Source organism: Pelodiscus sinensis, chromosome 4, assembly GCF_052426305.1.
Source record: "Pelodiscus sinensis isolate ZL-2025 chromosome 4, ASM5242630v1, whole genome shotgun sequence".
Classification (NCBI taxonomy): domain Eukaryota; kingdom Metazoa; phylum Chordata; order Testudines; family Trionychidae; genus Pelodiscus; species Pelodiscus sinensis.
Genome location: NC_143055.1, coordinates 85,484,702 through 85,506,969, shown reverse-complemented (window position 1 = coordinate 85,506,969; position 22,268 = coordinate 85,484,702). Strand labels below are relative to the sequence as shown.

Below are 22,268 nucleotides of genomic sequence, written 5' to 3'. Positions count from 1 at the left end.
GCCTACTAAAAACACACCATTTTTAGTAGGGACGACAAACACAACAATGTCCACCAGTGTTTTTCTCATGCCATTTCTCAATGATTTTTCTCGTGCCATCCCCCTGCAAAGTTATCGTGCGTATGGCCAAAGACCCTGCTTTCCTTTTATTTAGATATATGTAATCTCTCTCGCCTGGGAAAATATGCAGACATTAAATACAGGGTAACAAGAATGGGATGTTCCAATGCCTGTACCTCAATGTGCACATGGTGCAACTTCCCAGCCATGTATGAGGTCTTCTCCCTCAGCTCTCTTATGAACAGGGCCATACTAAATTGCACATAGATGGACTGCAAAATGAAAATTCTCTCTTCTGATTTGTGTCCTTTTGCATGTGTATATATTCTCTCTTTTTATTCATTCATGAGCTCTCTAGAGATAAAGAAAATGTTTTCCATACTTTCATTTTAAAATTAGAATAAACATATCAAGTTTCATCCTCTATTAGTCAAGGATATAAAAACCATAAAGAGAGGGGAACTCCTTCAGTTCCCATTTGCCAGCTGTAAAAAATGGAGCTCCTTAAGTTGACATCTGTTTGACTGAGACAAATCTGTCCTGCACCAGTGTAATGCTTACCCTCAAAATATACACTGCACCTATTATCAATGGCAGACAAGATCTGATAACTGATTAGGCACAGAGCAAATCTGCCTGGGCACTAGAAAAGAAATAGTGCAATTTTAAAGCAGATGTATGTTCTTATTGTTTGTTGATAAAGCAATAAAATTACTTGCTCTTTCCCAGTCTATCTTAACTGTTAAGAGTAAATAAACTTACTGCAGACATAGTGTTTACATTAGAACTGTTTATTTTAGCACCTGCTTATTTTAGCACATAAAAAGCTGGCCACATATTCAATTAGAATTATTTTCACACTGCTGGCCAGCCTTTGCTGGAGAAAAATACTATTTGCCTGTTGTGAGAAATAGTCACTGTAAATTAATTTCCACTGAGTTTTCAAATCCCCGAATTTAGACAAATTTAAATCACAAAAAAGATACCTCCACTTCTGTAGTGAATTACAGCCCTTTGTGATATTTAGCTTGTGTAATAGCTAAAACAGAATTATTCTTGTGTAACAGAATGAAACTTAAATTTGCATGTAGGGATTTTGCTTTCTCACATATGGCATAAGATTAGAAGTCAGCATATGTCTCTATAGTTATAAAAGCAATTGTTTATAACAGAACAGATATTGAATAAAGAACATTTATATGATTTTCAACATGCACCTTCTTTTTAGTAAGGTTACAGGTCAAATCTTCAGTGCCTAAAGTTAGGCATCCAATATCGACATAAATGAAAGATGTCTTTGATTCAGTCCACAAAAAGAGAGGTGATAATTGCTGGGGTTAAAAACTGTAAGAAATAGCAAAGATATTACCGATTCCTCTCATTAAGGAGAGTCAAGTGAGCAGAAGTCTGATTGGATTCCCAATTGCTACTTGGAGAGCGGAGAAAAGATACAGTCCCATGAGATTTCTCACCATTTCTTGAAAGCCAGGAGGTGCAATTGTTTCTTTCAGATGAAAAACTTTCAGTTGTCATGCATACCTTTGTTACTTTCAGACTAGAGTTCTCCAGTGTGCTATGCATGGGGCTCAATCCTAAATTTATCAGCATTTCATTATCCAGAAACTGAAACTGTAGCAGAATTAGCAGCTCACTTGTCCGACACATCAGGAAATAAAATTATACAAACTGTGAGTTAGTGTATATGCTCTTAACAAGAAAATGTTTCTCTCATATTTTTATAAATACACACAAACTCTAACAAGGCCTTGCCTTTTAGGAGGATGACACGATTGGTACACTCAATCTCCTTCAGGCATCTCTGACTTTTAAATATGGCAACATTATTTAGTAATTACAGGCAGTCCCCGAGTTACGCGGATCCGACTTATGTCGGATCCGCAGTTACGAACGGGGCCCTCTCCCTGGTCTCCAGCAGACCAGGGAGAGGAAGCAAAGCGGCGGAGCACGCGGGCAGCGGACAGCCCGCATGCAGGTCTGGGCTGTCCGCTGCCCGCGTGTTCAGCCGCTTTGCTCTGCTTTGCTCCCCATCCCCCTGGTCTGCAGACCAGAAGGACGGGGAGCAAAGCGACAGAACACGCGGGCAGCAGACAGCCCAGACGCGCAAAGCAGAGCAAAGCCGCGGAGCCTGAGGGCAGCAGGACAGCCACGGCGCGTCTGGGCTGTCCCGCTGCCCCCGTGCTCTGCGGCTTTGCTCCAGACGCCTGTGGTACAGCAGCTGGGGCGCTGCCGGTTGGTCCTGTAGCGCCGCTCTGGGCGCTACTGGACCAACCCGGCAGCACCCTAGCTGCTCTGCCCCAGGCGTCCTGATTCAGCCACTGCTGGTCAGTTTCAGCAGCGGCTGAATCAGGACACCTGGGGCAGAGCAGCTTGGGTGCTGCTGGGTTGGTCCAGTAGCGCCGAGGAGCGGCGGCGCTACTGGACCAACCCAGCAGCACCCCCGCTGCTCTGCCCCAGGCATCCCCAAGTCAGCCGCTGCTGAAACTGACCAGTGGCTGACTACAGGAAGCCCCTGCCCCGGGCTTCCTGGAATCAGCCGCTGATCAGTTTCAGCAGCAGCTGACTTGGGGATGCCTGGGGTTCTTAAGTTGAATCTGTATGTAAGTCAGAACTAGCATCCAGATTCAGCCGCTGTTGAAACTGATCAGTTTCAGCAGCGGCTGAATCTGGACGCCAGTTCCGACTTACATACAAATTCAACTTAAGAACAAACCTACAGTCCCTATCTTGTACGTAACCCGGAGACTGCCTGTATGTCACTCAAAGAGACCAAATAAAAACATATTTTTAATTTAATCATCACTCCTTCATTCAAAAATACACCAATTTTCAGCCTTTTACTCACCTGGCTACAATTTTTTTATGTATGAGAAATTGGGAAAAAAATACTTTTACCAGATTGAAAAGTGAAATTGGCAGACCTGGTATATTGGCATCATAAGAGAATATCGTTGCAGCGCCTATTTGTAAGTTTCAAAAGTACCCTATTGGTAGTGTGTGGAGCAAGAATACTTTCCTTATTCCAATCTCTTCCCAATAAAACACGCTTATTAACCATGATCAAACATGCCTAAAGACAGCATGCAACTACTCTGCAATTAACATACATTCTCTAACCTTCTAGGTAACCAGTATTTTTATGGACATTTTCTTAACTAAAGCACAACTAGAACAGGTGACTTCAGATCTTCATTTTTCCAAACTGGATATCTGCTGTTCAACATGAATTACACTTGGAGACATTACTTTTCTTTTTTGACAAGCAAAAGATAAGTTTTATTCTCAACAGCATTTCTCTATTTCTGCCTCTCGGTCTGTAACACAATAGGTTTGGCAGAGCTTCAAAACAATTCCAAACTTTCAGGGAAATAGCAATGAATGGACAAAATCCTACTGATTTTCACCAAATCAGAAAACAAGAAGAGGGAACTAGAGGACACATGGAGCTCTTTGCATCTAGTTTGCAGAGCCAACAACTTAAACCATGTCTGTAATTGGCTATTGTTCAAAGAATTTGTTGATGGCAACCATTAACATTAACACCTTCCAACCTAACATGTCAGCTCTAACCATCTTTCCAATACAGTTTGACAATGCTGAATCCTGAATGACTTACCTTGCAGACAGAAACAAACAATTTGAGTGAAGGTAAGGAGAGAAGGAGAAATGGAAGCACATACAGATGTTTGTGTCTACACTGCAGTGAGAGCCCAGACTCACACTTGAAACCACGCCCCTCTTCCACCTACACACAAATCTCTCTGGCTCATAATTAAGGCCTTAGAACTCTGTGGGGGAGGCAGGTTTGAGCCAAATAATCTTTGGACCCTGGGTTAGAGTCCTATTATTTTGCAGTGCGGATGCCATCTCTCTCTGACACAGGTCCCAGGAATTTGCCAAGAATATTCTGCTTTGTCAACTTCCTTTGCCCTCTCTATCTCAAGTATTCTCAGACAGTTCCATAGAAACAAACCCTCTTGGGGTAGTACAGAAACTCCATGAGTTAGCATTAACCATTCCATTGTCTTTGGACTGCTGAGCAACAAACAAACCATCAGAAACTCTTCTGTGTTGTGAACATTGTTACCCCAAAAATATTCTCACTGGAGACCATCCAGGGTTACACTAGTCTGGGTTTATTTCCACTAGGTAAAACTAAAGAGGAGAAAGCAGCCACCAAAGGTTTATGCTATATATATAGATATAGATATAGATGATATATATATCATCTCTCTCTCTCTCTCTCACACACACACACACACACACACGCAAGCACACACCCCTCCATTCATTCACACCCATTCATTCCTGCCCTCAGGCAATCACACACTTACACAGACATATAGGTTGCAGAAGGAGCCAAGGCATGTGGATCCTGGAGGGTCTGTCTGCTCATCATGGCTGGGGAAGCTGGTCAGGAGGAAAGACACTGGAGGGGAGCTTCTCAGGATTAGCTGGAAGGAAAAAAAAGAGAGAGTCTCACATGTGCTCCTTCTCTTTATATAGTGTCTGAATGGGTCCTGTGACTCATTCACCTTGTCATCAGGGAGCATGCCCAGACTTCCCTTTATCCAGCAGGGAGCATGTCCATACTGCGATGACTCATTGTCATGTGGTCCATTGTTCCAAGCCTTCTTCAAACACTCACACACTCAATCTCGTTCTATTCACTCAGGGGAGAATGCAGCTTAGGGAAAGTTATAAGCAAGGTGGTTGCATGTTACAAAGATTACAAAGTTGCAGTTTACAGTAAATTTGAGAGTGACACAGATTGCAAAGATTGACAAGCATCACAATACGTTGCAGTTTAAAACCTTAGACCTTACAGTTTGGTGTAGCTTTAGAAAATCCATGTATATAAATCTAGTGAGCTCAGGCGGAGGCTTGTTTATGCAACAAACATAAGATGTCTTTTGCAAAGCATGCTGCTTCATGGTCATAGGAGCGCACACAAGTATTGCTAAAATACTGGTGAAAGGCCAGCAAAACAGTGGACTTTACGTAAGAGTACCAGAAATGAGCATGCACACCAGCAAATAGAAAAAAAGTTGGCAGTGTTGAAAATATACTGGACCAGTGACCAGTGCAGAGAATGGATTAAGTGGCTCAAGCCTGAGTACAAGAAAACCAATCAGATCTGAACCTCAGGCATCTCACTGCTATTACACTTCTTTTATGAGACGTTTGACTGGGTGCTGGATATTGCCCCAAGCACAGAACCAACAGCAAGGCATGGTGACCTGGTCAGCTAGGAGGGTAAGATCCAGCATAAGAACAAATGGAAACCAGCAGCAGGAGCTGATCAAGGTCAGTAAAGTGTTGTTGTTGAAACTAGTCCAGATGAGACTTTGCTGCAGTATATCCTGGAGCCATAAATGGAGGAGGGTTTTGATACCCTCCTGAGAAATAGACCATCATAGAGCCTGCAGCAGACATGGAAGAGACAGAAGTAGCCCCAGAGCCTAGTAAGTTTCTGTTTCCATTTTAATGTTTATTCAAATAGAAATGGGAGGGATTTCTGTTCTATGAATGAATGCAAGGAACCCCAGTTAGCAGCATGTATCTGCTAGTAACAAACTATACGACAGTGGCTTGGCTCGCCCATCAGCATGTGAGATTCAAAATGGCAATCCCAGAAATGCAAACAGTAACAATGTCTGAAAATGAATTTTTACTGAAATTGTACAGATTTTTGCTAAGGCATTCCTTTAAAAAAAACAAAAAACAAACAAACAAATTCTACATTACCATGCTTATAAATACACTGCTCTGTAGCCCCATGAAAGTGTAACAAATCACATGGAAACAGTTAACGGGGGAAAGTGGAAATGTTTTCTATTTACAAATCTAGTTCATTTCAGTGAAATGTAGTCCATGCAGCACATAGGGTACAAAATCATCTGTCCCAAAGTCAATAGGGTTTTGAACTTTTGTCCAAAAATGTACTGGTGGAGAGGAGGAGTAAGCAGGATGACTGTGGAGTTCTGTGTGTTTGTATGCAGTCAGAGTATTCTAAGCCAAGTGGAAGATAACACAGCATCTTCTTGATAGAGATGTCAATTTCACATGCATTCATTTTTTTGATTTTATCACTTTGGTATATATGGTTGTGCCAATTTTCTTCCACAAATTGATCTGAGGAAGTGGGTCTGGCCCATGAAAGCTCATCATCTAATAAACTATCTTGTTAGTCTTTAAAGTGCTACATAGTTCTGTCTTTTGTTACAGCATCTTCTTGACTCCCTTATAAATTCTGACCCTATCCTGTGTGCTGATAGCTGAATCTTTTCCAAGCAGGAACTCATGACATCACATGATGGTAGACAAATGCAGCATACAGACATCACAACGTATTGGTGCAATAAGGATAATCAATGGAACTCTGTAATACCAGGGTACAAAATATATACAAAAGAAAGAGTAGGTGGGGATCAGCACTATAGGTGGAAGACAGCATTGACTAAAATATAGTAAAATCTTAAATTAATCATACTGTACTATGGAATCTCTATGGGCAAAAATGTCATGCTTGAATATTAAGAATATACAGTACTACTGACTACGGAACCAGGATGGAGATGGTTATTGTAAAATGCTCAAGAAGATTAGAAAGACTACAAAAATAATAAAACTCAGTAATAATGGCGATTTCAGCTACCCCTGGATTGCTTGGCTTCCTATCACCTCAGGACAGAATGCAGAAATAAGGTTTCTAGACACCATAAATGACTATTTCTTGTGGCAGCTAGTCTTGGAACCCATAAACAGAAATGACTAAATCAAGAATTGCCTAAGAGGGCCAACTGATCAGGTAGAGAAGTGAATACAGGCAGTCCCCGAGTTACGCGGATCCGACTTATGTCGGATCCGCAGTTACAAACGGGGACTTCTCCCTGGTCTCCAGCAGACCAGGGAGAGGAAGCAAAGCGGCGGAACACGCGGGCAGCAGACAGCCCAGACGCGTTTGGGATGTCCACTGCCCGCGTGCTCTGAGGCTTTGCTCTGCTTTGCTCCCCGTCCCCCTGGTCTGCAGACCAGGGGGACGGGGAGCAAAGCAGAGCAAAGCGGTGGAACACACACGCAGCGGGCAGCCCAGACGCGTCTGGGCTGCCCGCTGCGTGTGTGTTCTACCGCTTTGCTCCCCGTCCCCCTGGTCTGCAGACCAGGGGGACAGGGAGCAAAGCAGAGCAAAGCCGCGGAGCCCAAGGGCAGCAGAACAGCCACGGCGCGTCTGGGCTGTCCCGCTGCCCCCGTGCTCCGTGGCTTTGCTCCGGATGCCTGTGGTACAGCAGCTGGGGCGCTGCCGGTTGGTCCCGTAGCGCCTCTCTGGGCACTACTGGACCAACCCGGCAGCACCCCAGCTGCTCTACCCCAGGCGTCGTGATTCAGCCACTGCTGGTCAGTTTCAGCAGCGGCTGAATCAGGACGCCTGGGGCAGAGCAGCTTGGGTGCTGCTGGGTTGGTCCAGCGGCGGCGCTACTGGACCAACCCAGCAGCACCCCAGCTGCTCTGCCCCAGGCGTCCCCAAGTCAGCTGCTGCTGAAACTGACCAGTGGCTGACTACAGGAAGCCTCTGCCCTGGGCTTCCTGGAATCAGCCGCTGATCAGTTTCAGCAGCAGCTGACTTGGGGACGCTTGGGGTTCTTAAGTTGATTCTGTATGTAAGTCGGAACTGGTGGTCAGTTTCAGCAGCGGCTGAATCTGGACGCCAGTTCCGACTTACATACAGATTCAACTTAAGAACGAACCTACAGTCCCTATCTTGTACGTAACCCAGGGACTGCCTGTACATCAAAAGCAGGAGGACTGCCAAACAATGTGGTGAATAGAGGATGGAGGTGGTAGAGGAACATTTGAGGAAGATAAGATCATTGGGTAGAAGCTAAAAAAATTCTTTGCACTGGTCTGCAGGAAGAGAAGGATCCTACACTCAGCCATTCTTTTCAGTATCAAATCTCAGCTCAATCAGAGATTGAGCCATCAATAGAGGAGATTCTGGAACAAACTGATAAATTAAGCAGTAATAAGTCTACTACTAGTAGACATACATCATCCCTTCAGAATGACTTTTCCTACATTGTACATGTAGGCTGCTAATAGCAACTGCTGACAGGGGAAGAAGAGGGGACCCCAGACCCCATCTCTCCCCACCCTTTGTTCCACCTCCATTCTGTTCCAGCACACCCTGGAGCCGTGCACCTTCCGCACCACTGCTGATGATGAGCGAGGGGACAGGGGTAGAATAGACTCCAGCTGCTGGCACTGGCCCTCCTGCTGGTTGCTGGCTGGCCCCTTCTGCCTTGGGGGGGGGGGGGAGAGAGGAGGGTGTCTGAATGTGTCTGGAATTTGTCTCTCTTAGCCTGGAAGTTCTCTCTGCTTGCCTCAGTGGCTTTATGATAATGACTTTTAACATGCAAGCCTCTGTTTACAATTTCTATGCTAGTTTCAGGTTTTTTACATTTGTCTAAGTGATCTAGGTTTTGCTGACTCACCAACTCAGACGGCTTTGCCCTCTGTATAGCGGTGGATATGGTTAAGTCTCTCTTCAGTTATAGCTGCTGTAAAAGGCTTTTATCTGTGAATGCAATGTCTCTGACATTTTCAAGTTTTGAATGACCAAAATCAGAATTTTCAACTCATGTATGCAGAGCTCTTATAAAAAAAACCGTTCAACATTTCCCCCTGGTTCTTAATTCTGTTGTTGAAACATGCGTTTTCATGAACACATTTCTCTGAGGCATAAAGTATGGAATAAACATAACCAGTTTCTCCATCACCTTTGTGACTATCTTCAGTAAAGTCAAAGAGGATTTAAAGAGATGTTCTGCTGTTTTCCCATAGCATAAATTAAAGAATACCTATATATCTCTTGTTTCTTTGCAGTGCGTGGGAGCAATGCGAAATCTTGCAAAATATTGCTTCCAGGCTGTCTATTCCGAAGGTTTGAAAGCTGAAGTTCTATAGGACACTAAAGGGTGGTATACTGCAACTGTTTTTCCTTCTGTTTGTAATCCTTGTTGCTTTGTTCCTTTTGTACCTCTTCTCAGCTGACTCCTGACATCATGTCATGTTCCTCTATACCACATATGGACTGATCACTGAGCTTGCTAATACACAGATGATTTCATTATTAGAACCTTTAATGCTCTGCCAGGTATGGCTCAGATTATCTTCAAGTATTTTTACACACAGTGCCGCCTAATGGCTGAACAGTGTAATACAAAAACTGGACTGGTAGCACTTTATAGACTAACAAAACATGTAGCTGGTATCATGAGCTTTTGTGGGGAGCCCACGTCTCTGTTTTTGTTTTTTAAGTTTATTCTGTACTAACTTGGCTTCCCCCTGGAGCTTCAGTATAATACAGTTTAACACACCATGATATTTTCAGCAGAGGAGCAGGCACTTGCTTCACAATTGCTGGAACTGGAAGAGTGGTTAAAGGAGGAAAACAGAGCTCGGCCAAAGTAACTGTTTGAGCATCTGATGTCACAAATAGCAGTTGCAGCTGTGGCATCACCCACACCACAGCCTGAGTCCCTTACGCAGTACCCTGTGATACAGTCCAGAAACAACTTTGAAAATTCCATGGCTGAGCATCCAATGCAATCAGGCTCCATGAACAGATGGGCAGCACAACTTTAACCCAGGAAGTCCTCCATATTGACCTTCTGCCCTGTGGAAGCCTCCACCCACTGGCCCCAGAGCCAAGTGCATGGGAAATGAGGAAAGAAGAGAAAGCAGCACAAGGTACTAGGGAGCATGCAACAGTAGGAGGTTGCTATTTTTACCTGGTTTCACTGTCTGCAGTTGTTCATGGCTTATTTTGTTTGTTTGTTTTTATGGTTCTGTTGTACTGATATGTTGGTGTAGTAATGGCAGCTGGCCTGCCTGGCAACATCTTGTTTATAAATAAAGCAATTTATTTTATCAAGAAAGTGTATTGATATCACATCATACAATGTGTACTTAAAATAAGAAAGGTAAACATGATCAGAGACAATTGGGAATTAATAAGCAAATACTGTTCTTCACTACAGTTAGCTACATCAATCTATACTTCAATCACTTCCTTACATCAACCCACACTTTGAATCAGCCTCTCCTCCCTCTCTGATAAGTGGCCATGACATTCGTAAGTGTACTGCACGGCCTTCAACCCCCTCATCCTGTCCCAAATACTGAAACCCCGCCCCCTCCGCCCTGCAAACAAGCAGTTTTCTCCCACTCAACTTCCTCTCCCCCTCTCTCCATGCATATGCAGAAAGGAACTATGCTCCCTCTTCCACTGGGCCATGCAAGTCCATAATTTGGGAACACAAAGCATCCCTGACTTCTGTGGCCTGAGTGCAGAGGTAAAAGTAAGGTGGTGTGTCCCGGTGCACCTCTCCATAAGAGCTGGCTAGGGTGCTCCGCTACAGGAGTAGGTGGGGCGTGCTCCCAACCAAGCTCCCAGGGCTCTCCTGCAGGCTACCATGCTAAGCAGCCGCAGATGAATGGGGCTGGCTGGGGGGCATTCCCCGCCCCTGTCTGGGACTTCCCAACTCAGAGCTGCCCCTTCAGCACCATTCAGGGAGGGAAAGGGGGGGCTGAATTCCCTCCATCCCTATTGATGCTGCTCGTTTCTCCCCTCCAATCACTGTCAGGGAGCAAGAGGACAATACACAGCCTGCGTGCCTGCATTGCTCACCTTCCTAGCATGTGCAGGGAAGGAGGGATGAATGACCCATGCTGTGAGCTTTCCTCTCACTTCCTGAGAGTGATGTAAGGGGAAGAGCAAGCAACAAGCAGAATTGCTAGGGACTGGGAGGGGGGGTTCCAGCCCCTCTGCCCTCCCAAAAGGGTGGCTCTTGCCTCCCTGCACTCCTCCAACACTCCAACCCCCACCCTAATTCCTGTACTCCTCACCACCACACACATCGTAACCCTCAGGTCTGAGCCTCCCTCCCCCCCACTCCCTGGCCCAGTTCCTGCACCCCCTCTCTGCATACCCTAACCCACTGCTCTGAACCCCTTTTAACACCCCCAACCCTAACTCTTCCTATCTGAGTATACTGATTCAGTGGCCCCACACCATCATAGATCAATTCAGCAGCAACTCAGGCTTCACACCACAGCAAACGACAGCAATGAAGTAAATAATTATGATAACGGAGTCCAGACAAGTCTGTAACCAACTCTAGTGGGATTTCAGTCAACCAAAAGCACATTCTACCACCACCATTCTACACCTGCTGAGTGTAATTAAACCTTTTTTTCCCCATGGCCTCTGAAATCTGGGAAAAAGGGGTGAGAGATACCAGGGTACAATGCACACGATCCGTTGTCTACATCCAAGCACTAAGGTACAACCGCATCTGCTCCAATCCTTCAGACAGAGACCAACACCTACAAGATCTTCACCAAGCATTCTTGAAACTACGATACCCGCACGAGGAAGTGAGGAAACAGATTAATAGAGCCAGACATGTCCCCAGAAGCCTCCTACTACAAGACAAGCCCAAGAAAGAAACCAACAGAACACCACTGGCCAACATCTACAGTCTTCAGCTAAAACCTCTCCAATGCATCATCAGTGATCTACAACCCATCCTGGACAATGATCCCTCATTTTCACAGGCCTTGGGAGGTAGGTCAGTCCTCGCCCACAGACAACCCGCCAACCTGAGCAAATTCTCACCAGCAACTATACACCACACCATAGTAACTAACTCAGGAACCAATCCCTGCAACAAACCTCGGTGCCAACTCTGCCCTCATATCTACACCAGCAACACCACCACAGAACATAACCAGATCAGCCATACCATCACTGGCTCATTCACCTGCACATCTACCAATATAATATACGCCATCATGTGCCAGCAATGCCCCTCTGCTATATACATCGGCCAAACTGGACAGACCCTACGCAAAAGAATAAATGGACACAAATCAGATATTAGGAATGGCAATATACAAAACCTGTAGGAGATCACTTCAATCTCCCTGAATACACAGTAGCAGATTTAAAGGTAGCTACCCTGCAGCAAAAAAACATCAAGACCAGACTTCAAAGAGAAACTGCTGAGCTACAGTTCATCTGCAAATTTGACACCATCAGTTTAGGATTAAACAAAGACTGTCAATGGCTAGCCAAGTAAAAAAGCAGTTTCTCCTCTCTTGGCGTTCACACTTCCACATCAGCTGCTAGAAGTGGGCTTCACCCTCCCTGACTGAATTAACCTCATTATCTCTAGTCTTATTCTGGCCTGCATATTTATACCTGCTTCTGGAAATTTCCACTACATGCATGTGACTAAGTGGATCTTTGCCCATGAATGCTTATGCTCCAATACCTCTGTTAGTCTCTAAGGTGCCACAGGACTCCTTGTCGCTAATGCATGCTAATGAGTAGCTATGTCACGTCTGTTCTGTAACCTGGCATGCCCTTCACAATGCCTTGCTGCTCTACCTTCCTGCATGAAAGTCACTCTCAGCTATGTCTGTGTACATGCTGCAGCCTGCCAGCCACATCTTGGCTCTCTCCAGTCCTAGCTATGCTGCAGGGTGACCCCAAAAACTCACTCTCACATTCCCTTAGAAACATACATCTTGTAGAGCCCAGCCCTTTCCTGGACAGTACAAATATTCTGAATCAGTTATTCCTGTAGACGAATCATATGTGCAGAACTTGTTACACCAAATGGAGTTACCCATACACTTCAGCTTCAACATCCTGGATTAAATACAACAATAAAACAAGTGAACTGACTATGAAGAGAGAGATTTTGAGTGTGTACAAGTAATAAGGCATAAAAGTCAGAAATCATTTCAAGAAAAATAAAGATAAAACTTACTGGAGCCTAACACACAATATTCGATTTGAAGTAGAGTTTTCTTCCAGCATGCTTTCAGCAGTCATACCAGCCAAATGTCTTAGGTCATGACCTCTTCTCCAGAGTCCAACTAATGCTTCCTTGCTCCCTTGGGTGTTTGTCTCGCCTTTTAATAATTTCAATTCCGCTCCTGAAAAACATTTCCATCAGAGAACCAGGAACCAAAGAGTCTATATGGAAGGATGTTCCCTGCTGTTTTTTTCCCACCTCACTGAGCTTCCTTTGTCTTCCCTTCCTGCTTGATGAGTCTGTTTACTGCTTAAATGTAAAGTAAGCAGAACACATTCCTTTTTATAAGATTTATTTCTTAAATTCTGCTTGTGCAGGGTGTAGGGTATGGAACTCGAGCTAGGAGGGCAGTCCTCCGCTGGCCCCATGCTCCCTATGGTGTTTGAAAGTGGCAGCGCCACATGAAGACCAGGGTCAGCTGGGGACTCCCCCGCTCACCCTGAGGTCCGTGAGGTGCTGCCAACTTGAAATGCTGCAGGGAGCTTGGCGTCAGGCTGCACACAGCCTTTGAAAGCAGCAGTACCATATGGAGCCTGAAGTCAGCTGGGGACTCCCCCACTGACCCTGGGCTCCATGCAACACTGTTACTTTTAAACGCTGTGGGGAACCCAGCCTCAGGCTCCACACAGCTTTTCAAAGCAGCAGCACCGCACAAAGCCTGAGGTCAGCAGGGGAGTCCCCCAGTTGATCCCAGGTTCCACATGGTACTGCTGCTTTGAAATGCTGTGTGCAGCCTGGGGACACCCCAGCTGGCCCCAGGCTACACACGGTATTTCAAAGGAGCAGCGCCACATAGAGCCCGAGGTCTGGCCCCAGGCTACACACAGCAGTGCCACTCTTTCCGCCCCACCACTCTTTCCGCCCCGCCCCCCTTGCTGCCTCTGACAGAAGCAGCAAGGGGGAGGAAGCAACTAGTCGATTATCCTGCCAACTATCCGATAAATAGGGCAAATATAGTGCCCATTTATAAAAAGGGAAATAAGAACAACCCAGGAAACTACAGACCAGTTAGTTTAACTTCTGCGCCAGGAAAGATAATGGAGCAAGTAATTAAGGAAATCATCTATAAACACTTGGAAGGTGGCAAGGTGACAGAGAACAGCCAACATGGATTTGTAAAGAATAAATCATGTCAAACCAATCTGATAGCTTTCTTTGATAGGATAACAAGTCTTGTGGATAAGGGAGAAGCGGTAGATGCGGTATACCTAGACTTTAGTAAGACATTTGATACGGTCTCACATGATATTCTTATCAATAAACGAGGCAAATACAACTTAGATGGGGCTACTATAAGGTGGGTGCATAACTGGCTGGATAACCATACTCAGAGAGTAGTTATTAATGGTTCACAATCCTGCTGGAAAGGACTAGTGGGATTCTGCAGGGGTCTGTTTTGGGACCGGCTCTCTTCAATATCTAAATTGTTGATGAAGATATTGAACATAGAAAGTATGCTTATTAAGTTTACAGATGATACCAAGTTGGGAGGGGTTGCGACTGTTCTTGAGGATAGGGTCATAATTCAAAATGATCTGGACAAATTGGAGAAATTGTCTGAGGTAAACAGAATTAAGTTTAATAAAGACAAATGTAAAGTGCTCCACTTAGGAAGGAACAATCAGTTTCACACATACAGAATGGGACGCGACTCTCTAGGAACGAGTAAGGCAGAAAGGAATCTAGAGGTTATAGTGGACCACAAGCTGAATATGAGTCAGCAGTGTGATGCTGTTGCAAAAAAAGTAAACATGACTCTGGGGTGCATTAACAGGTGTGTTGTGAGCAAGACACGAGAAGTCATTCTTCAGCTCTGCTCTGCGCTGGTTAGGCCTCAGTTGGAGTATTGTGTCCAGTTCTGGGCACCGCATTTCAAGAAAGATGTACAGAAATTGGAGAGGGCCCAGAGAAGAGCAACAAAAATGATTAAAGGTCTAGAGAACATGACCTGTGAAGGAAGGCTGAAAGAATTGGGTTTGTTTAGTTTAGAAAAGAGAAGACTGGGAGGGGGGGAGGGGGCATAATAGTAGTTTTCAGGTATCTAAAAGGGTGTCATAAGGAGGAGGGAGAAAACTTGTTCATCTTCGCCTCTGAGGATAGAACAAGAAGCAATGGGCTTAAACTGCAGCAAGGGAGGTTTAGGTTGGACATTAGGAAAAATTTCCTAACTGTCAGGGTAGTCAAACACTGGAATAAATTGCCCATGGAGGTTGTGGAATCTCCATCTCTGGAGATATTTAAGAGTAGGTTAGATAAATGTCTATCAGGGATGGTCTAGACAGTATTTGATCCTGCCATGAGGGCAGGAGACTGGACTCGATGACCTCTCCAGGTCTCTTCCAGTCCTAGTATTCTATGATTCTATAAGCATTTGCTTATTGTACAGTCGACCAGTCCTTCACATCCCTAGTTCAGTTTTCAGAAGGCAGGTGTTCAGCGTGTTTTGAAAAATCAGCCCTCCTCAAAATGCCACAGGTTAGACAACTCGAAGTCTTTAGTCACTTGATTAAGTAATTCTGATTTGGTTTTACTATTACTGTGCTTTACAGGGAAAGTTGAAAACAGATATAGAATCCTTGGCTTGAAAATTTAACACTTCATAATGTCTGAAAAGTAAACAAGTATAAAGTTTTCAAGTTCAGTATATCTGTAAAATAATTTGTTTTACTTAATTTGCCTCCATTCCACCTCATGTTATGACACATATATTCAATTGACTAGCATCAGATAATACATTTATTACAGTGTTCTAGATTTAGGATCAAGGCTGTTTTTAAGTGGAAGGGCAATAACAGAGACTGCCCATTAGAAATCAACAGTTTGAACAAACGTTCTCTGGGCAACTTGTGATTGATTTAACCAACAGCTGTGAAAACACTAGTTAACTTAGAGTGATAAGATAATATATTTTATAATACAGGTGCTTCACAGGTTCGGTTTAGGAATGAGTGCAGCTCATCTGCTTTCCTGGGTTAGTAATAAACTGAAAGCAGCTGTACTATTGGACAGGAATGTCATATACTGTATTAACAGAGTTCCACAAATAATTTGCCTATTACTGAAATTGCTAAAATTAAAAAGAGATGTATCTGCATTGTAAATATAAATTATTTAAAAGACAAAATAAGATGGCAGGAGGATAATCCCAGAGATGTAAATGTAAAATGTCAATATTGAAAAAGACAATATTGAAATGTGTCTTCAGAAAATAAAGGTCGAACTTATCAAGCAGCCACAAGTGAGGGCTTCTTTATTGAGTGTAGGTTAAGTTCTAGATCATCTGCTGCAAAGTACTAGATTGGGCCTGATTGCTGACTGTGTTGTAGGATTACCAGGTGTCTAGTATTGAGCTGGAGAGTCTGGTATTTTCGCCCCCTGGCTGGGAAAAAATTAGAAAATACTGGACATTTTAAGTGTCAGGTATTTTCTGAATATTTTTGTTTTAAACCAGACAGGAGCAAAATATACCAGACTGTCTGGGTCAATACCGGACACTTGGCAACCCTAGGTGGGTGCTGAAGGTTTTGGTGGTGACCTGGGGCAGGGAGTTGGGGTGTAGGAGGGGGTGGGTGCCAGAGGCAGGCTCTGGTGGGAGGTACTTACCTAAGTGGCTCCTAGCCAGCAGTCCATTGGGACCCGGAGGCAGGCCCTTTGCCTGCCACTGTCCCAGATTTCTCAAAATGGCTGCCTGCTCCCTCCATGTGTCTCTCTGCTCTGTGCATGTATGTGGCAGGGAGACTTAGTGCACACGAGGATTGGATCACTACACAAATAAGGATCATGTATATGAGTTTGATCATATGTGCAGTTCAGTTTGTATGCTCTTTTTTACATCTGCATCGTATACCTGGAAAATGTAGTCCATTATATTAATGATACCACAAATAGCCAATATTGTATTATTTGTGAATGGCTGGAAGGTTTCTTTTAAGGGTGGTGAAAAAGGATGCTTCATATTTATGTACAGATAAATCAAACCTTTTTTCAGATCTTGGGGTACGTCTAGACTACAGGCTTTTTTCCGACAGACTTTGTCGACAGATACTGTCGAAAAAGAGAGTCTAGACTGCATTACGCGAATCAAAAAAGAGCGTCCAAACTGCCACACACTCTGTCAACAAAAGAAGGCACCCAGAAGTGCTTCTGGCAGGTCACAGGAGGAGCCTTAAATTCCAGGCGCTGCTGCATGCTCTTTGCAGAGCCACGTGCTTAAAGGGATCCTCCTGGAAAGCCATTGCTCTGCTCCTGCTTCTGGCTTGCCTTCCTCCTAGAGGTAAAGCAAAGCTGCTGCAGTTCTTGCTCTGGTTGCCCTGCTTCCTCCAACACCACAGCAGTTTATTTTCAAGTTTGTTTTTGTGCTTTTCAGACCACAGAGTCTGAGCTGCTCCTGGGCAGGCGATGGCCCCACCCTACAATGCTGAAAGTTCTGCTGCATCTTCATGAGAGTATCATGACGTTTGTGGCAGAGCTGGATTCAGAGCCCAGCTTTGAGCCCCTCACTCAGGCTGCAGCCCCACTGCCCTTGCCCCCGAACTTATTCTTGGAGAGGCGAGTTTGGAGGCTGGGCACCAGTTCTGAGTGGTGAGACCGGCTTATTATGGAGCAGTGGGACGACTCCCAGTGACTCCAAAACTTCTGGATGGGGAAGTCCACCTTCCAGGAGTTCTGAGCCTGGCTTGCCCCTGCCCTACAATGTCAGGACACCCACTTGTGGCCTGCCATGCCCCTGGAGAAGCACGTCACTATTGCTCTGTGGAAGCTGGCCACCCCGACAGCTACTGCTCCATGAGACATAAGTTTGGCATGGGGAAGTCTACTGTCAGGGCCATCTTGATGGAGATAAGTCACTCTCAGGGGACACTCAATGGGGGCAGGGGCGGGCGATAAGGGGACAGTCAGGACTGGGCTCAGAGAATGGGGTGGGAGTGGTAGAAGACTACCAGGCCTCACCTTGTGGTGGTACGGAAGGTATGGAAGGGGTGGGGTTTCCTGAGGGGAGGGCTCTTAGGGTCTAGAAGGGGAAGGTGGGGGAAGCACCTCTCATCAGCTCACACAACTCCTCTAATGTCCTGTTATTTGTGTTCGTATTTGTCCCTTTCTGCAGGTGGTGATGGCCATCAACTCGGAGCTGCTTCACAGGACTGTCCGCCTCGGAGACCTGCATACCCTCTTGGCTGGATCTGCGGTGGAGCACTTGACGGGACACACATCCCAATCCGCGCACCACCCCATCGAGCAGCACAGTATATTAACAGAAAAGGCTTTATTTCCATGGTGCTGCAGGCCCTGGTCGACCACTGGGGACAATTCACAGACATGTGCATCAGGTGGTCAGGCCAGACACACCATGCTCACATATTCCAGAATTCCTACTTGTACCGCAGGCTGGGTTATTTTTTCCAGAGAGAAACTATGCAGTTGGAGATGTGCAGATGCCTACATGTATCATGGCCGATGTGGCATACCCCCTTATGCCCTGGCTCATGAAGCCATTCATGGGACACCTGGATGCGAGCAGGGAACTCTAACTCCCACCTGAATCGGGCTTGCTTCCAGCTGGAGTGTCCCTTTGGCCGTCTGAAGGGCAGATTTGGATGCCTGCTCACTGGGCTGGACATGGGGGAACACAACATCCCCTTTGTGATTGCTGCATGCTGTGTGCTGCACAACCTAGTGGAGAGGAAAGGGGAGGCCTTCCTCCCTGCTTGGGGGACATGGGCTGATGTGGAGGGGAGGCACTTAGAGCAGCCCTGAATAGCTGACATCCAGCAAGCCCACCAGCTGGGAGTGCTCATTGGAAAAGCCTTGAGGGAGCAATTCTCCCAAGGAGGCCAATGATTTTCCCCAGTGCCGTGGGATTGCCCCATGCCCCCAGTGCCTTCCTCCCCAAAAGCCCTCCCAGCCCCACATTGACACATTGTACGCATTCATCACACACTGGCAATAGAGACGTGTTGGTGAAAAAATGTTTACAGTTTATTTCACTGTTGGTTTTTTGAAAAACTAAAATACTCTTTTGTTCAGAAAAATAATGTAAACAAAGTAAAGTGCTTCCCTCAGTGACTCTCAGGTGGGAAGGGGGAATGTCAACCTTTGATGGGGGAGGGAGGCTCAGGACTGAGGGTGCTACCTTAATGAAGAGCCCCTGGCACTTTGGCTGTGGAGGCCTTCTCACAGACGGCCGTGCATGCGGGCTCGGATAGTAGGGGGCTGGACAGGAGGTGGGACTGTACCTGGGTCTGGGATGGCAGGGGCTGGGTTGGGGGCAGGCTAAGCAGGATGAGGCACAGGACTAGGGAAGGCCATGTCCTCCCAGATAGCAGTGCAAATCTCAGTGCGCTGCTGGACAAACTTGTCCAGCAAGCACCTGCTCCACTCTGCCTCTGCCTCCATCTTCCAGTTCATTGAGTCCTGCATCCCTTGCAGGACCAAGATGTGCTGGTGCACCAGGTCCAAATATGTGCACCAGTGCGAATGGGTTCCCTGCAGCCGTCTTGGTGGTGGGGCAGGTGTGGCGCTCTCCTCCTGGTCAGCTGGTCTGGCTGTGGAGAACAAGAGGAAAAAGTCGTCAGTCATGCATGCTCACACTTCCCCTGAGAGGGCATGCCCTCCTCAGCAGGCAGTGCCTGTCCTAGCATCAGAGGATGCTCATGTGCATCTCAGTAAGGCATGGTGTGGCCTGGCCAGCAGCCACAGCCTCCCTGGAGCCCAGAAGGTGTGCAGGCCACCATCCTGCCCCCCCTCACACACACCCTGTGGCCAAGCAGCACAGACAAGTGTCAGGCTACAGTTGGGGTTCCTGCACGTTGAGAGGCCTGAAGCTGTGTGGCCATCCCAGCATCCCCAACCCATGCCTGTACCTGGCATCACTGCCTGCAGGAGTGCAGGGGTAGGACGGCCCTCCCTGAGGTCGGCCATGTGTGTGCACCCCCAACCCAAGTTGTGATCAGCATGACATGTCACAGCACTGAACCATCACTTTGCTCCCTTAACGCACTCACCTGATGTTCCCTCCCTGGTGTCCCAAGTTGTCTGGGAGGCCTCTTGAGTGTGGGCATCTGGCTCCTGGGTTAGGGTCACTGTGCTCCTGGTGGTGTCTTCCTCCTCCTCGAGCTGCTGGTCGTCCACTGGGGTTTCACCCTGGAGTTGCGGCCACTGCTGCACAGAGGTCTCTGTGATGTCGCATCAGGGTTCCCCCATCTCCTGCACCCCCGCAGTGGCATGACCAGACTCCACCAGCCAGTAGAATATAGGGAATTTATTGCTTCTCCAGGATACAGCACAGCATTGATGCAATCTGGTTACAGGGCAGGCCTAGGATGCCTCAGCCCCCCTTGAGATAGGGGAGACTGGGCCCCTAAATCCCAGCCCGTTGCTTAGGCTGCTTCCTCCATGATACCAGACAAACTAAAAACCTCTCTACCAGCCCTACCCCCAAGCCAGGTGCTGGTCTCCGCCCTCCTTCCTGTGTCTCCCTCCCTGGGAGGCTGAGCCTGGGTGTCTGGGTTAATACACATTTGGGAGAGTCAGTGAGAATCTCCCATCACAGAGCAGACAGCACCCCCACTATGCTACAGTCTCCAAGCCAGACTCCACAACCCTCTCGGGAGGCAGGGGTTCCCCTGCCCCCAGGATCTGGTCCAGGTCCTACGTAATAGGCACAATAGTGTGCCATTTCCCCAGAGCAGGAGTTGCACTCACGGGCCCTAACATACCCCTGCCACAGCTCTTTGACCTTGGCTCTGACCTGGTCTAAGATACGGGTGTGGTGACCTTTCCTTGCCAGGCCATCAGCCATTCTGGCGTAGATGTCAGCGTTCCTCTGCCTGGACTGTGGGGCCTGAAGAGCCTCCTCCTCAGACCAGAGCTCCAAAAGGGCTTTTATCTCGGGCTCAGACCAGGAGAGTGCCTAGCGTTTGGTGCCCTTGGCTTCCTTCAGGGTTATGTCCCTGAAAGGGCTGGAGGGCTCTTCAGGGGCTTGTCCCTGGGACATGGCTCTGAGTAGCCCTACTGGAAAGAGCTGCGCAGTCAGGGTCCTGGCTGGAACTGGCTTGTTGCCAGAATGCTAATCCTGGGTGCCTGTGCCTTTTAAAGATGGCTGCAGGCAGGAACAATAGAGTTGAAAGCTGTGGCAGGAGTGTCCACTAGGGCTTCTTCCTGGAGGCCTTTATTGTCGACAAATTTTTCCCGGCATCCACACTTACCTTTTGTTGACAGAACTCAGTCAACAAAAGTGTTCTTCCTCGTTAAACGAGGTGTACCGCCGTCAACAAAACTGCCGCGTTCTGTCGACTTACTGGCGACAGAATGCGGCGGTAGTGTAGACGCAGTTATAGTTTTGTCGACAAAAGTCCACTTTTGTTGACAAAATCCTATAGTCTAGACACACCCTGGTATTCCTACTAACAGAGAAAAATAAGACCACATTTTCTCTCATTCCCCAACAAAAAAAGTATTTTCAGTTATCTTTTTATGCACGGTTTATTTTTATGACAATGTTGTCCAAAGACCTGCCATCAATCTAAAAAGATCTGACTTACTGAAATTCTTGGGGGGAGTGTTGTGCAAATCCATTATAGTTTGTGAATTCATTTCTTCTCAACAGATATAATATAAAGGACAGGATTTCTCAACAGATATAATATAAAGGACAGGATTAAACAAATATCAGAGGAAAGGAGAAAACAGGCTCATCTGAAGTCCTAAGTCAGCACTATGTAGCTCTATGCAAGATCATACAATATGAGATTCATATGAAACTCTGATCCATTAACAAGGTAATGACATTGTGACTGATAGGAAGAGTATTTGCCAACATTAGATGACTAAAGGGTTAAACTGAGGTAGGTAGAGCATGTGGGCAGGGAGCCAGGAGAGCCAATGGGAAAAGATATTGACATTTGAATTGGAAGATATACCTGCCTGCTGTTTTCCTTTGTCTGAATTTTAAAGTAGGAGCTGGGGTAACAAGATGAATTAAACCAGGCAGAAATACCATGCCTACAAAGAATACTGGGCATGGAAATGGACTGGACCTCGAAGCACGAATGCATGAGTAGACAGAAATGTCTATTTAGATGCGATCAGGTTATTTAATTTGTTGAGTTGTTTGGTTAAACTCATCTGTGCTAAGTCCATGTTCCCCCCCACCATACACCATAATTTGCCAGAGTGAGGAACAGCCTCAACAGACAGACACCTTTCTGCACCAAAAGGCTTCCGCTTCTTTGCAGTTCATCTAAAGCACATGCTCAAGGAACTTGAAGTGACCCATTGGCAATCCTACAGTGATTTACTTTAAAA

At 46.2% G+C, this 22,268-nt stretch overlaps 1 long non-coding RNA gene across 1 annotated transcript in view; it reads right to left on the bottom strand.

Annotated features, from left to right (window-relative positions):
* Nucleotides 1-3,360: 3,360 nt before the first annotated feature.
* The window catches only part of LOC149524541 (uncharacterized), an 83,895-nt gene continuing 64,987 nt past the window's right edge, over nt 3,361-22,268 (bottom strand). Inside the window, exons 3-4 of the long non-coding RNA XR_016349344.1 lie at nt 12,918-13,086; nt 3,361-4,532 (exon numbers count right to left, since the gene is read on the bottom strand). This is a non-coding gene — a long non-coding RNA (uncharacterized LOC149524541). The remainder of the gene's footprint in view (nt 4,533-12,917; nt 13,087-22,268) is intronic.